The sequence below is a fragment of the Sturnira hondurensis genome, unplaced genomic scaffold (genome assembly GCF_014824575.4).
Source record: "Sturnira hondurensis isolate 20B ecotype Veracruz unplaced genomic scaffold, ASM1482457v3 Scaffold0015596, whole genome shotgun sequence".
Taxonomy (NCBI): domain Eukaryota; kingdom Metazoa; phylum Chordata; class Mammalia; order Chiroptera; family Phyllostomidae; genus Sturnira; species Sturnira hondurensis.
This window is the reverse complement of record NW_028088227.1, coordinates 1,472,725-1,486,132: the sequence shown is the minus strand read 5'-3', so window position 1 is coordinate 1,486,132 and position 13,408 is coordinate 1,472,725. Positions and strand designations below refer to the sequence as shown.

Genomic DNA, 13,408 nt, shown 5'->3' with positions numbered 1-13,408 from the left:
AGCCAAAAAAAAAAAAAAAAAGGTCCAGCCCTGGCTGGTGTGGCTCAGTGGATTGAGCTCGGGCCTGCGAACCACGTGATCGCGGTTCGATTCCCAGTCAGGGCACATGCCTGGGTTGCAGGCCAGTGTCCGGTTCCCGGCAGGGGACGCAAGAGAGGCAACCATACATTGATGTTTCTCTCTCTCTCTCTCTCCTTCCCTTCCCCTCTAAGATAAATTTTTAAAAAAATCTTTAAACAAAACAAAACAAAACAAAAAGGTCCGGAAAGCGGGAGGTTGAGGCCCAGAGACTGCCCCACACCCCCGACCTGACGGAACTTCCCGTGTGCTCCCGAGGCAGAAAGATTTGAGGTCACACATCCGTGTGGCAGCTTTGTCACCTGCACATCTCATCACAGTAGCCCCCCTTATCCTTGGGGGATATGTTTCGAGACCCCCCAGTGGATGTCTGAAACCTCATGTAATACCTAACCCTATATACACACTTTTTCCCTAGACATATATACCTATGATAAACTTTAGTTTATAAATTAGGCACAGTACAAGGTTAATGACAATAACTAATAATAATATAATGGAACCGTTATCACAATATACTATAATAAAAGTTATGTGAAGTCTTTCTCTCAAAACATCTTACTGCACTGTGCTCACCTTTTCACTTACAGGAAGCCCTCTGTGGTTCCTTTTTCACATACCCGAATTGCAGCAACACTACTCCTGCCCTTTGGGGCCATCACTGAGTAAAATAAGGGTTACTTGTACACAGGCACTGGGATATTGAGACAGGCCGTCTGAAAGCTTTGGTGGCTACTAAATACGTGGTTAGCGGGCAGATGAACATGGATACGCTGGGTATCCAGCATGGATACAGCCTGGATACGCTGGGCAGGGTGGTGATCCTTCCCTAGGTGGGAAGTAGTGGGACTGGGAAAAATTTCATCTTGCTACTCAGTACAGCCCACAATTTAAAACTTATAAGCTGTTTACTTCTGGAACTTTCCATTTAACATTTTGGCCATGGGTTGGCCACGAATAACTGAAACCATGACGTGACATCACGGATAAGAGAAGACTACTGTACAAGTAAACCCTATGCTTCTGAGAAGTCTAGTAAACCATTAAAAAGAAATCAAAAGCATTGTATTATAAATACATTAATCACGCCATCTAATTTAAAGGATTCCCAGTGTGGACCTTTTGGCAAAGCAAAAGCAGAATTTCATTTATCCGGGTGCCTCCCTTGTAATCCCACTTCCTGTTGCGACCATAATCTCAGACTCCTCGTCGTCACACTGCCCCATCCCCACACCCCTGGAAAAAAAAGACAAAGTAGACCTGACTCCGTTCAACCGTGTCCAGACACGCGGCTGACTGGTTGCTGGTGGCAGGTACCAGTTTCGGAGCGGAATTCACTCCAGGTTGGGCACTGGGGTCACGAACAGAGTGCCATTCATTCGGTTTGATTAGATCTAACACACCTGTTCTATAAAGACACGGTGTTCCAGAACGTGCTACCAGGAAATTCACGACTTCGAGAACTGATTAAGTGAATGCTCTCTGAGGTGTTCAGAACTTTCACAACCATCTGTTCTAGTCAGTGCCCACCCTTCAAGGAAATGGATAGTTTGGTTAAGTTTTGTCTTCTGTTTGCCCATTTATCTTTCAGAACAAATCACTCGAGGAATTTCTCAAGCTCACTCCTTTCACGGTTGCTGAAAAGAAGTCAGGAATCTGGCAGGACTGCAGGCAGCCTCGTAAAGGAGCATCGGACACAACAACAGGGCTCAGTCATGCTGTTAGTTGAGCTCCCTTAATTCAACATTTATACTTTATTTTGAACTCTAGTGTTTCTTATTCCTTTAAAACTGTGACTTAGTATTTTGCTACATATGAAGTATAATTTTTAATAGGTCATAGATGTCTCAATTTTATGAGAATCTTTGGTATTTTCAATATGAAAACAGACATTTACCTAACACACTACTATTTAGGGTCCTATGTTGTGATGGGGATCTCACTCGCATTTTCTTAAAGATCAGCATTAGCAATTTCACTGGGCATGTTTCATAGTTCCACTGCCTCATTTTTGTATGCTTGAAACCTCTAGTTTTTACAGTGGCTTCCTGTTGGTTGTAACAGAGTATTTTGTGCGCATGATTGATTAAAGTGCTGTTCATGCTTATTTAACCTTGTTGGCCAAGATGAAAAAGTAGAGGAGGTGTCTGTCAGCCTGGGCATGAAACTCTCCCTGTGGAAAATGAAGGGGAAAAAAGAAGCAAAATTTACACTCAGCTATGTTTATACTTTAACTGGGGAATATGTTTTGATTTAAAACCTGTCATTAATCAGAGGTCACTTTGTATTGGGCAGCAGCAACGGGCTAGAGAAATATTTTGATTTCTACTCTATTAGCCGGAGCAAGATAAAGTGGTTTAGCCAGAAGTATTTAAAACTGTAGTCTTCTGACTAGGGGCCACAAGGAAATAATTCAATGCAAGATAAGCCTCCAAGTCACAATAGGTTGAAGACATGGTTAATTGATGCTTGTTCCTCATTATCTCATCTCTTCTGGGCACTGGGCACTTTAAGAAGGTGGGGGAGGTGACTAGAACACTGGGGGGACCAGTTGTGTGCTTATTTTCCCTGGTCTTCTTCTTCTGTTAAAAGTTCATTGAAGACACTGAATGGTGCTCCCAGCGTCCCCTCCTCTCCCTTTGTGCAGGTAAAATGTCACTCTCTGAAAAGGAAGAGACGGCCTGGTGAACATGGGTTTTATGATTTCGTTGTCTACATCTGGAAACTAGAACTTGAGAAGGGGCCTATTCATCAACATTAATTTATTTAGTGATTAAAGGCATCTATTAGACCTTGCACAAAGTTGCTGAGAGGTTGGACTGTATATGGGTGGTGCTATAGTCTTCAACCTTTGGTGTCCAGAAGCTGCTAGTAGCTACCACTGTCAAATGACTAGTTTCATTTCAGCAGGCTCTTATGAAATGAATGAATTTAAATGCCACCTAGTTAATGGCTATCCAGGCACCTTAACAGAAATCCCATTACTTGCCAGGGAATGTAATGACAAAAGTGAGACAGTGGGTTAAAAAAAGAAGAAAGCAAGCAAGAAAGAAAAAAGAAATTGTCCTGCTTCCCCACACTAATATTTCAAACAAGTACAGATCTTCTTTTCAGCTTTCCTTTTGCTAAGAATAAATATGAAATGACTGTAGGGCAAAACATTTTTAAAAAGTCTCAGCCTTCTGATTTTCCTCATTAACGGTGACACATTGGTGTTTCTGTCTGCACATCCATTAGCCTCTGATTGGGCCATGAGGCCATTTCCTCTGTCTTTCACTACCCGGTTTACATGACGGCCTTGCCCCGACACTCCTGGAGAGCATTCACTACTTCTGGAATTCATAAGCACTGCATGTTTGAAGGCTTCTCATAAATAGCAATGCCATAGCAGACGGGGCAAGGATTCTGGTTTCCATCATTTGTGCTTTCTGGGGATGGAACAAGATTTCCTCTCCTTGACCATGTGGGGATGACCTCACTCACTCAAGGCTGAGATAAGTCCAAGAACTTTTGTGAGCTTGGCATTGTCTTTTTTTTTTTTTAAAATCTTTTTTTTAAAGATTTTATTTATTTATTTATCTTTGGAGGGGAGGAGAGAGGGAGAGAAACATCAATGTATGGTTGCCTTTCATGAGTCCCCTGCTGGGAGTTGGCCTGCAGGGAACTGGCCTGCAACCCAGGCATGTGCCCTGACTGGGAATCGAACCGGGATCCTCTGGTTCGCAGGCTTGTGCTCAATCCACTGAGCTATGCCAGCCAGGGCGGCATTGTCTTAACATGCTCTGGATGGGGAATGATTTCGATAATTTTCTTTTCCTGATGAATTCTGGAGATCACTACTAGACTGAGTTCCTCACTGTTTTGTAAACTTATCTGTTAGGACCTAGGCTTTGTCTCTGTATTTCCTATAGAAGCGGTTCTCAAACCTGACTGTTATTTTAATTACCTGCAGAGGTTTTCTTTATTTAAAAATTTTTTAAAGCTCCACTCAGAGATTCTGATTCAGTGGGTCTGGTCTGGAGCCCAACTTGTTATTTCAAAACACTCCCCAGGTGAGATAGCTTCTGGGAGCACAGGACCCTGGAACAGTCATTCCAAAACCCTTCAAGGTTGATATCTACACAAGGATACATGCTCTTGACCTGTAAGACCCCCCAGTGGGACTCTCTGGTCACCTGTGTCCCGCTGTACAAGAGGCAGAGGCTGCTCTAGATGGCAGCTCACTTCCTTCCATATTTGGGATTCCTGAAACCGGTGCAGGGATTCAACAGTATCTTTATCAGAACAAAATGAGGTGATGCTAAGCAAAGTATTTAGCACAGTGCCAGGTATGTACTAAGCAGTCAACGAATGTCAGCAGTTCTTAAATAGTAGTAGTTTTAAATCCAAAGCTTGGGTCATGGGTCAGAGTGCTTCCAAATGCCCTTTCTCTGGCTTAGGGGGCAAATGAATAGGCTCCGGATTAGGGCCAGTCCATGGAAAGTCTATGCTATCTAATGGCATCTATGCCCTATTCATTCATTCATTCATTCATTCATTCATTCTGTACATGTCTACTGAGCACCAATTATGTGTGTAGCGCTTGGCACACAGTCCTTTGCCCTCTGGTGTTTGCGCATGGCTGTGTACGTGGCAAGGATGCAGTGCTACACCAGGAGAACCTCTTCTCAACCCAACCACCTCCTCTGCCTGCTGTTTCTGTCTGCACATCCATTCACCTCTGATTGGGCCATGAGGCCATTTCCTCTGTCTTTCATTACCCAGTTTATATGACGGCCCAGGTAAACCTGGGGAATTAGGGGAGCTCTAATGATGGCACTTTGCATCCCAGGGGGTAGAGTGTCAAGTTAGTCAGATGTGTATTTTACAGATAAGGAAACTGAGGCCTTAAAGAGAAGTACTGGTTCAAGTTCAGATAATAATTTAGTGGTCATGGGAGGCTAGAATCTGCTTTCCTGATTAGGCAGTGTCCTTTCCAGCTGACAGTTGTCTCTATTAGGGCCACGACTTATCACATTTTCATCCACAAACAGGTGTTCTTTTCCTTTCTGAAGAGCTGCATTTCAAGGTTAAATGAAGTAGCCCTTGAATAAGTCTAGAACAGTGGTTCTCCACTAGGACTATATTAGGTCATCTGGAAAGCATTTCCAAAGTATTGATGTTGTAGTCCCACCCCAGACCAATTAAATAAGCATTGGTGGGGGTGGAGCAGGGGCCTCAGAGTGGTTGTTAAAGTTCTCCAGGTGTTTCTAATTTACAGTCATTGTAACATACAGTCAGCGGTGTAAAGAGCAGTGCTTCCAAAATGCTGATGAACACTTGAATCATCTTGGGCTTTGCTAAAATGTAGATTCTGATTCAGGGAAACAAGTGGAGCTGGAAAGTCCCCCTATCTAACAAGCTCCCAGTGGGTGTTAAGGTCACAGTCCCAGGACCACACTTGGAGTGGCAGCTCCTGAGATGCCCTGGGATTCTGGTCACCCACTGTCACTATCAGCCCCTGGATTCTGGGGTCCCTAGGTCTTACTAATTTTATCCCACTGCTCCCTGCTGCTTCTCTTGACAACAGGCTGGCTTAACACTCTCTTCCCTGTTCGCCCACCTTCACCCCCCATCCTGGCTGTGTTTTCTGCTAGACTGCCTCCTCATGGGCCTTTTTCACACGTCTTACTGCTGCCCATGCTGTTTTTAGTCCGCAGAAAGTTCTTCCGGGCCTTGACCTATCTCTTAAGAGACCACCACACCCTTGGACCTCCTCTCTGCCAGCTCCTAGACAATGACGATGGCCTCGGAGCATTGTGCCCTTCGGGTTAGTTTCTGCCCAGCTCAGAGTCTATTAGGCTCTCAACAGTCATTGAATTAGCAAACAAAACCCTAACTCTGAATGAGCAAGGCCAAACAAAGATCTCAGCGGCTCTTCTTCCAATCAAAATGAACGCTACTTCAAGATTATGCATCAGGCTTTAAACTCCCCACTGAGGGGGAAAAAAGGTTGATCAAATTTACGGTAACAAAGTAAGTACTTATTTCCTGTCTGGGTTGAGTGGTTTAATTCAGGCTCAAAGCAGGCAGCGGGACAGAAATGAGAGGATGGATGCTGGCAGGAGCTTAGAGGTCTGCTTTTAAATCTGGGCTCGTCCCAGCAGGGGGAAGACGGGGACAAGGTGGGCAAGGCCCATGGGGAGCCTTCTGAGGTCGGAAGCGCGGGGTGGGGGTGGGGGGGCCGTGGTGGGAGCTGGGGAGACCGGCAGGAGGTTGGGAGCGTGAATTAACTTGGCGAAGAGGGAGGCGCCGCACGCTGCAACCGTTCAGGTTTCGCGTCTTCTGAGCGCCCACATGGGCTGCTGGCTTGGGGAAGGAGGCGGGGGAGAGGGAGGGCAGGTCCGGAGCAGAGGGGGCGGAGGAGTGGGGAGACCGAAGGAAATGAGACAACCTTTTCCTCTCACTGACTCGGGCTCCTCTAGCGTCTGCGGGGCTCTGCGCGACCGCCTGTGAGCACCGAGGCGGGGACCCCGCTCTTCGCGCAGTCCCGGGTGACTCCTCCACTGCGATTTCTCTCCGAGGCGCCAGCTCCGGCCCGAGCCCGGGGCGCCGATCCTTCAAGTTCTCACCTCAGTGACCCGCTCCGGGCCCCCCAACTCGGCCCCGCGCCCCCCGCGCGTAGCCCCCGGAAGTGCGCGCGGGCGGCCCGGCGAAGGTAAGCGGCGCCCGGGGCGCTGGGGCGCCCGGCATCCCCAGCCCACTCCGGCTTCCCCGGAGCGCCCCCTCTGCGGAAACACCCGGAGCACTTCTGACCTGAAGCTGCAGCTTTGTTCCCCACGCCCTGCCCAGGTGTTGTGGGCTGAGTCCCGCTGAGAACTCCGCTTCACAGCACTTTCTTTTTGCCTTCTCTTCCACTTTCCTGTCGCTTCCTCCGCCCCCTGCCTTTTTTTCCCCCCCTTCATTTTCTTTTCCTTTTCTGATCCAACAACTCCCAGTTCCCTGCCTTTGCAGCCTGGCTTTGGGGGGTGGGTGCTTCCCATATCTCCTCTGCCTCTCTTTTCCTCTGCCTTCGGGGGCAGCGACTGAGCTGGCCCGCGGGGGCAGCGGCTGGCTTTGACGCCGGGCCTGCCGGCCGTGGACCTGCCTGAAATTTCCGTAGCTCACGCTGAACTCCTTTACCTGGCTCCTTTTGGAAGCACCCAGCTCACCGCGCGCTTTTGGCGATTTCCAGAACCCCCAATCACAGTGGATTGAGGAGTGAAAAGACTGTTGGCGCCCCCTAAAGTCCCAGGGGGACGGCCTGCTGGTGGAGAGGTGCCGTCAGTTCCTTGCCGCTCTGTTTCCCAAAGATTGGGCTGGGGCAGCAAGTGGGGGGAAGGGGTGGCGGGGGCGGGGGGTGCGGAGGGGGGTCGCGGTTGTGTGTGGAGAGGAGCACTGGTACTGGATAAGAGAAGATCACGGAGCACGGAGGTAATAAGGGAGGTTCTTAAGGCAAGGGGGACCAGCCACATCGTGCTAGCTTGCCATTTTGCTTTTATTAACTCCTTGAGTTCTCACATCAACTCTTTGAATAGAAACTTTTATTCCTGTATTTGCAAATGGGCAAAGTGAGACTCATAGAGGTTAACTAGGAGCCCAAGGCCACTCAGCTGGGAAGGGGGCCAGCCAGGATTTGGGTACCAGCTGGTTTGTAGGACACCCCCGCCCAGCCCTACAGAGAGCTCCTCTGTCCAGTCTGAGCAGGAACCTACCACCTCCCGCTGGCATAGCACTGGCGGACCAGGTTTTTTCCCTTTTGAGTCAATGCATTTTGATTCTATTCAAATCCAAAGACTTAGTACCTACTACCTCCCTGTCCGGTGCCAAGCACTGAGATTTCACCTGTGAACCTCACTCTTCCATCCTCTTCTCATCCAGCCTGTCACCATATCTGGAATTCTGCCTTAGAAGGCTGGTTTGAGTCTCTCTCCCCGAAAGACAGTCAGGCTAGATGGCTAAGAGTGGAGCCAGACAACTGCATTTGAGTCCTTGCTGAGGCCTTTCTGTAGCTGAATTTCCTCCTCTGTAAAATAGGAAGGAATGGGAGGATTTCCAGCAGTGGTTTTCAACTGGGGTTTTGATTTGCATCCCAAGTGACACCTGGCAATGTCTGGAGACATTTTTGGTTGTATAAATGTAGGTGGGGGAGGATGCTATTCACCTGGTGGGCAGAGGCCTGGGATGTTGCTGAGTTTCCTGTGATGCACAGGATAGCACCTCTCCTCGCTCCCAACAAAGAACTGTCAGTCCCAAATGTTAACAGTGCTGAGGCTGAGAAACCCTGATATCATGTATCAGTTTGTGAAGAGTGCTGTTATTCCCGACTCATCCTCTTATCTGCTCCAGTTTGGCCAATTATACTGGGTTTTGTCCCCAAACCTCCCTTCATTCCAGTGCCAGAATTCTGTTGTTAAAATCCCAGCGGGCCGTGCTACTCCAGTCCCAACACCCTGTTGGCCCCCGGAACTAGCAGCAGGGGTGGGAATCTACAGCTGTTTGACAAGCACTGAAGGAAGAACCTGTGTGTACTGAAGTTTGAGAATCACTGTCTTACAGAATAAAATCTAGCCTCTGATGTTGGTGCACATGGTTATTCATGACCAGCCTCAACTTACCTTCTTCCCAGCCTAACTGTGCAATTTCCTGTGTGTGCCTGCTGTATACCCGATTCATTAGTCTTGGTATTCTAGGTCCTGACTTTTCGAAATAAACTTCCTCCTTGGCGGGCAAATCCCTCATTGTCCTCAGGGTCTAGAACTCAAGTCCCCTTCTGGGTGGAGCATTCTTCAGGTCCTGTAGACTGTCACTCTCTGCTACCCCAGCCCCGGTCCTCCTCCCCCCCTTTTTTCCTTCAGTCTCTCTCTCTCTTGTACTGTGTGCTGCATTGTATAGGGATCCCTAGTTCATCTCCCTAGACTTTTTATGTACCTAGGACCTAGCGCATTGCCATGCTCATGTGGTGCTTAAGCTTGTGGGCTTTGGAGTGAGGCTTCCTGAGTTCAGGTCCCAGCTCTGCCACGTATTAACTCTGCTCTGTGACCCCAAGCGTGTGACTCAGTCTCTCAAAGCCTTATTGGTAAAATAGGAAGCAAGAGTCTGCCTTCTCTGCAAAGGAGTGTGACGAACTAAGGAGATAATCATTGTTGGTTTTAGTACCGAGCGCCTACCTCTGTGCCAGGACATGGTTCAGGTTTAGCATTTTATGCTTTTCCTCACTTAATCTTCGTAACAATGCTTTCGAGTTAGTACTGGTATTACCTTATTTTGCAGACAAAGAAACGGAGGCACAGGGAGGCTAAGCAGTTTGGCCAAAGTCACACAGTAAGTGAGGGGTAGGACCGGATTCACACAGACATCTAGACTATAGAACACACTGTTCACACTGTGAGGATAAAGGGCGCAGCCTAATACTGTGTGGGTAGTAAGTGCTCAGTAAACGTGAGCTGTGGTTTGTTATGTGCATTAATGAAAGCTGAAGTCCATTGGGTTTTCCATCTACACCACACTTGTGATCTGAGACTGCCATTATTTTTACAATTCTTATTTCCTCTCCTCCTCAGCTGCCCTCAGCCACAGAGGGACAGGCCAGGGGGGTCAGTCCACTGTGTCACAGTGCCAGATCAGCACCAATGAACTTGATACTAAACGGAGCCTCCACCTTTGTCCTTTCCAAGCACGTGCCCCCTTGCAGTGAGCACCTAGCACATAAATATTGCTGAAATCAGTCGGTAAATGTGGGATGGATGGGTGAATACCACCAACTGAATCCCCTACCTTATACTTGGTCAGGTGCAGAGTACGTTTTCTCTCCAAGTGCTTTGAGGAACATGTGTGTATATTAAAGGTAAAGCCTGCTGAGAGAATTTAATGCCCCATTTGGGGTTTTGGAGGACCAGGTTTAGAACTAGTCACTGATGCCCTGTGTGAATTGAGTGCAACACCAGATACTAGGTAATGGCTGGTCATGTGACCAGTTTGGAATCTTTTATTTCCCTGAATGTAGTCCTGGGCTTTGAAAGCTGAGTCCCCTCCTTGCTGGACCCTTGGCCACTTACTTGGTAGACCAGATTGCCTTACCCAGATCCCTGCACATTTGTGTACTCTGGCTTCCTCCACATCTGCGGTCCCCTGAATTTGCTTATTTTGGCAGAGTGCCCCCCAAAACTTCAGTGGGATGAAGTTACCTGGTGTGTGCAGAAATACTCCAGCAAGGCTGCTTTGGAGGGTGGGCAGGGTGAGAGCTTTCCCAGCCATCAGCACATCAGAGACCCTTCAGACCCAGGCTCTCTCTGGCTGCAGGCGTTACCCTGGGTCTCCCGTGTCACCAGCTGCCTGGTCTGAGAAACAGATCGCCCTGGGGTCCCAGTGCCTGGAGTGAAAGTCAGGCCCCAGGTCTCTGGGCATCAGTTGCATTTTCACTGAGGCTTTTACAGCCTGGTCCAGAAGAGAAGCTGGCCCAGCAGGGAATGTCCCGCCGGGTGCCAGGTGTTCAGACCTCTGACGTCACACTTTGTTGACTGCCATCTTGGGAAGCACCTGCTAACTGACCAGATTCTTAATTAAGTTGCTTTCTGCTTGTGTATCTGGTTCTAGGGAGAGACATTCACCCTGTTAGGTCTTAGGCTGTGTTCCTCATGAAACATACCCTATTTGACTCTATGTAGAATCCTGTTTGGTGCTGTAGGGGGTATTTGGTCTAGACCAGACTAGACTAGAGTGGTGATGGGATCTTGAGGCATTAGGCTGTGCTTGGAATACATGTGGGATGCGTAGCTCTGTGCCGGATGCCAGAGACACAAATGTGAAGAAGACCTGGTCCTTATCATCAGGGTCACAGTCCATGACATGTGATGGACATGTGAACAGGTCATCAGAGTGTGTTAAGCGGAACAGGAGAGATTGGAGCGGAGAACTGGCAGCTCAAAGGAAACAGCCACTGTCTCTGCTAGAGGAGTTAGGACAGTCTTCCAAGAGCTGAGGATGGTTGACCTGGATCTTAATGTAGGAGCTTGCTGGGTTTGGGGGGACTGGTGACGATGGCTGCTGCAGATAGGAAACTGTACGTACGCGGTGCAGAACCAGGAAAGGGCCTGACAGGTGCTGCAGGAATAGTGTGGTGGGACTGGGGAGCTGGAGATGGGCCCGGGCAGTGGGTTTGACTTTCCGCAGTGCAGAAGCCTGTTCCTGCTGCTGGGAGACAATGGGGTGGTCTTCGAAGCTCAGGGGTGCTGAGCTCTTTGAGTGGAGGCCCCGCCTCCTGTCTCTGCTGGCCTGCCTCTCTCCTCCTGGGACACTGGGACCAGGGACCAGAGCCCAGGGACTATCGGAGAGACAGTGTCTCCAGTAAGCAAAGAAAGTACAGTCATAAACAAAGCTGTGCCCCACAGATGGGCATCGTTGTGTTTTTTTTGTTTTCCTTTAGAGGCTGTGGCTGGTGAACTATGATGGCCCCTTCTGAGTCTGGAGTTTTGAACATTACCTTTAGAGCATCCAAAAGTCTGGATGAATTGCTATGTACTTGATAAGTTTTTCATAACTTAGAAGGGGGAAGAAAGAGGAAAAGAGAGACAGAAAGAGAGAGACAGACAGGGAGAGAGATGCAGAGACAGAGAGAGACAACACACACAGATAGATATTGATCGGATCTGTCTTAAATAAGCTCAGCATGGGACCCAGCAGATCAACTGTCAGAATGGACACATTTCCTGGGAATTGAGTCATGTTTGCAGTTCCTCTCTTTGAACCCAAAGCCTTTGCATCGATTTCACCACAGGTGATGGGTACATATGCTTATTGATTGGATGATCTATATAGGTGTTTCTGTAGGATGTCTCAGATTTCATTCATTTACTCACCACCTAGTGACCTCTTGGTACCTAGGAGGTACTTAGTGAGTGACAAAGGAGTGAATGAATGCTCTAGCACGAAAGTCACATTCTGTCTCTGCTCAAAGTGCCTGTGGCCTGAATGAGGAGACAGACAGGAAAACAGACCAGCACAGCACAGTGGACTAATGCTGTGACTGAGAAGACCTAGGTGCAGGGGAAGAACCCAGTCCACCCAGGAGTCAGGAACAGAAACAGGGGAGGGTGTCTGTTCGGAACATCCTCCCTCCAGGTAACGTGGTCCCTAGGTGGTTCCCAGTGTTCGATTATAGTAGTGACACCTGGGGTGGGTGCCAGGCCTCGTGTTAAGGGCTTTATATGCCTTGCATTGATCCCCACGGCTACCCTCTGAGGTCAGTATAAGAGAAGGAGAAAGGGTCCCACCTTCAGCTAAAAGGCAGACCTGGGATCAGATTCAGACCACTGGACTCCAGGCCCTCCACCGTTGCCCCAGACAGTCTCGGGATGGTCATATTACCCTCAAAGATGCTTTTAGAAAAGGTGATTTTCAAGAGGGAAAGTACAGGTGGGTGGGCTGCTGAGGCCAGGGAAAGAAAAGCCATTTTCCCCTTTCCCTCTCCCCTGCCTGATGTCTGAGACCCCGCCCTGGCCAGGGAGAAGCTCCCTGCCCTGGGGTTCGGCACCTCTCCTTTCCTCCCCTCGCCCCTTTTTGATCACCTGGGCAGCTTGCACTTTGTCCTCCACCGTGAGAGGAGGCGGAAATGCCGCTTAGAGGAGAAGTCACCCTAAACTTGTGAGAAAAAGAAGGCTTTTTTACAGAACACCTGCTGTAATTTAAGCCTCTCCCCTTTGCCCTGTGCCCTCCTGCCTGTTAGACAGGCGGCCGCTGCAGGGAACAGATTTCAGGGGATCTTATTTCTGCACAGAGACCCTGATCAAAGGCCTGCCTGAGCTGTCTTGCCCCGGGCACGGACACAAACATGGACATGCTTGTCCTTTCACTGGCTCGTCTTGTTAGGACAAGACAGGCCACAGCCTCCGTGCATGGGATGGAGAGGGAAGGGCTGTTACTGGAAGACACATGTAGTACCTTCCTGCAGCTCCTGTTCTGTGTGCCAGGGGGCTGAGCAGCCTCAGACAGCAGCTCCCTTCTTTCCTGCAGTGAGACGTGCCAGTGAACCTGGGGGTGGGTGGGGTGAGCCCTGGAAGGGGTGTCAGCAGTGCCATTTACCTGCTGTGAGTACCTGGTCCCTTTGTCTCTCAGCAGGTGAGTTACATGGGTGGGGTGACTGGCCTAGAAATTCTCCATTGTGAGAGCCTGCTGCATGTCAAAGCAGCAGGGTGCAGAAGACAATGACTTGGACATGTGGAGTCTGGAAAGACACACATGCAAGTGGAGTGTCCCCATGGGTGGGCTTGTGTGTCAGCTCAGCTGCAGCTGTCAGTGTTTACTGACATTCCTG

General features: G+C 49.0%; 1 protein-coding gene and 1 long non-coding RNA gene across 5 annotated transcripts in view; one reads left to right on the top strand and one right to left on the bottom strand.

Annotated features, from left to right (window-relative positions):
* Window positions 1-1,891: 1,891 nt before the first annotated feature.
* LOC119000117 (uncharacterized) lies at window positions 1,892-7,523 on the bottom strand. The gene is made up of 2 exons (XR_005069248.1): window positions 7,240-7,523; window positions 1,892-2,740 (listed from the first exon to the last, which is right to left on the bottom strand). It is a non-coding gene; the product is annotated as an uncharacterized LOC119000117 (long non-coding RNA).
* Window positions 5,737-13,408, top strand: part of EVA1A (eva-1 homolog A, regulator of programmed cell death) — a 51,622-nt gene continuing 43,950 nt past the window's right edge. The window contains exons 1-2 of one of the 4 annotated variants that reach the window (XM_037064932.1): window positions 6,160-6,192; window positions 6,543-6,775. The gene's annotated coding sequence lies outside the window, so the exon portion shown is untranslated. Of the gene's footprint in view, window positions 6,094-6,115; window positions 6,193-6,542; window positions 6,776-13,107; window positions 13,213-13,408 lie in introns of those variants that run through there. The other 3 variants (XM_037064936.1, XM_037064933.1, XM_037064930.1) reach the window with 3 other exon arrangements.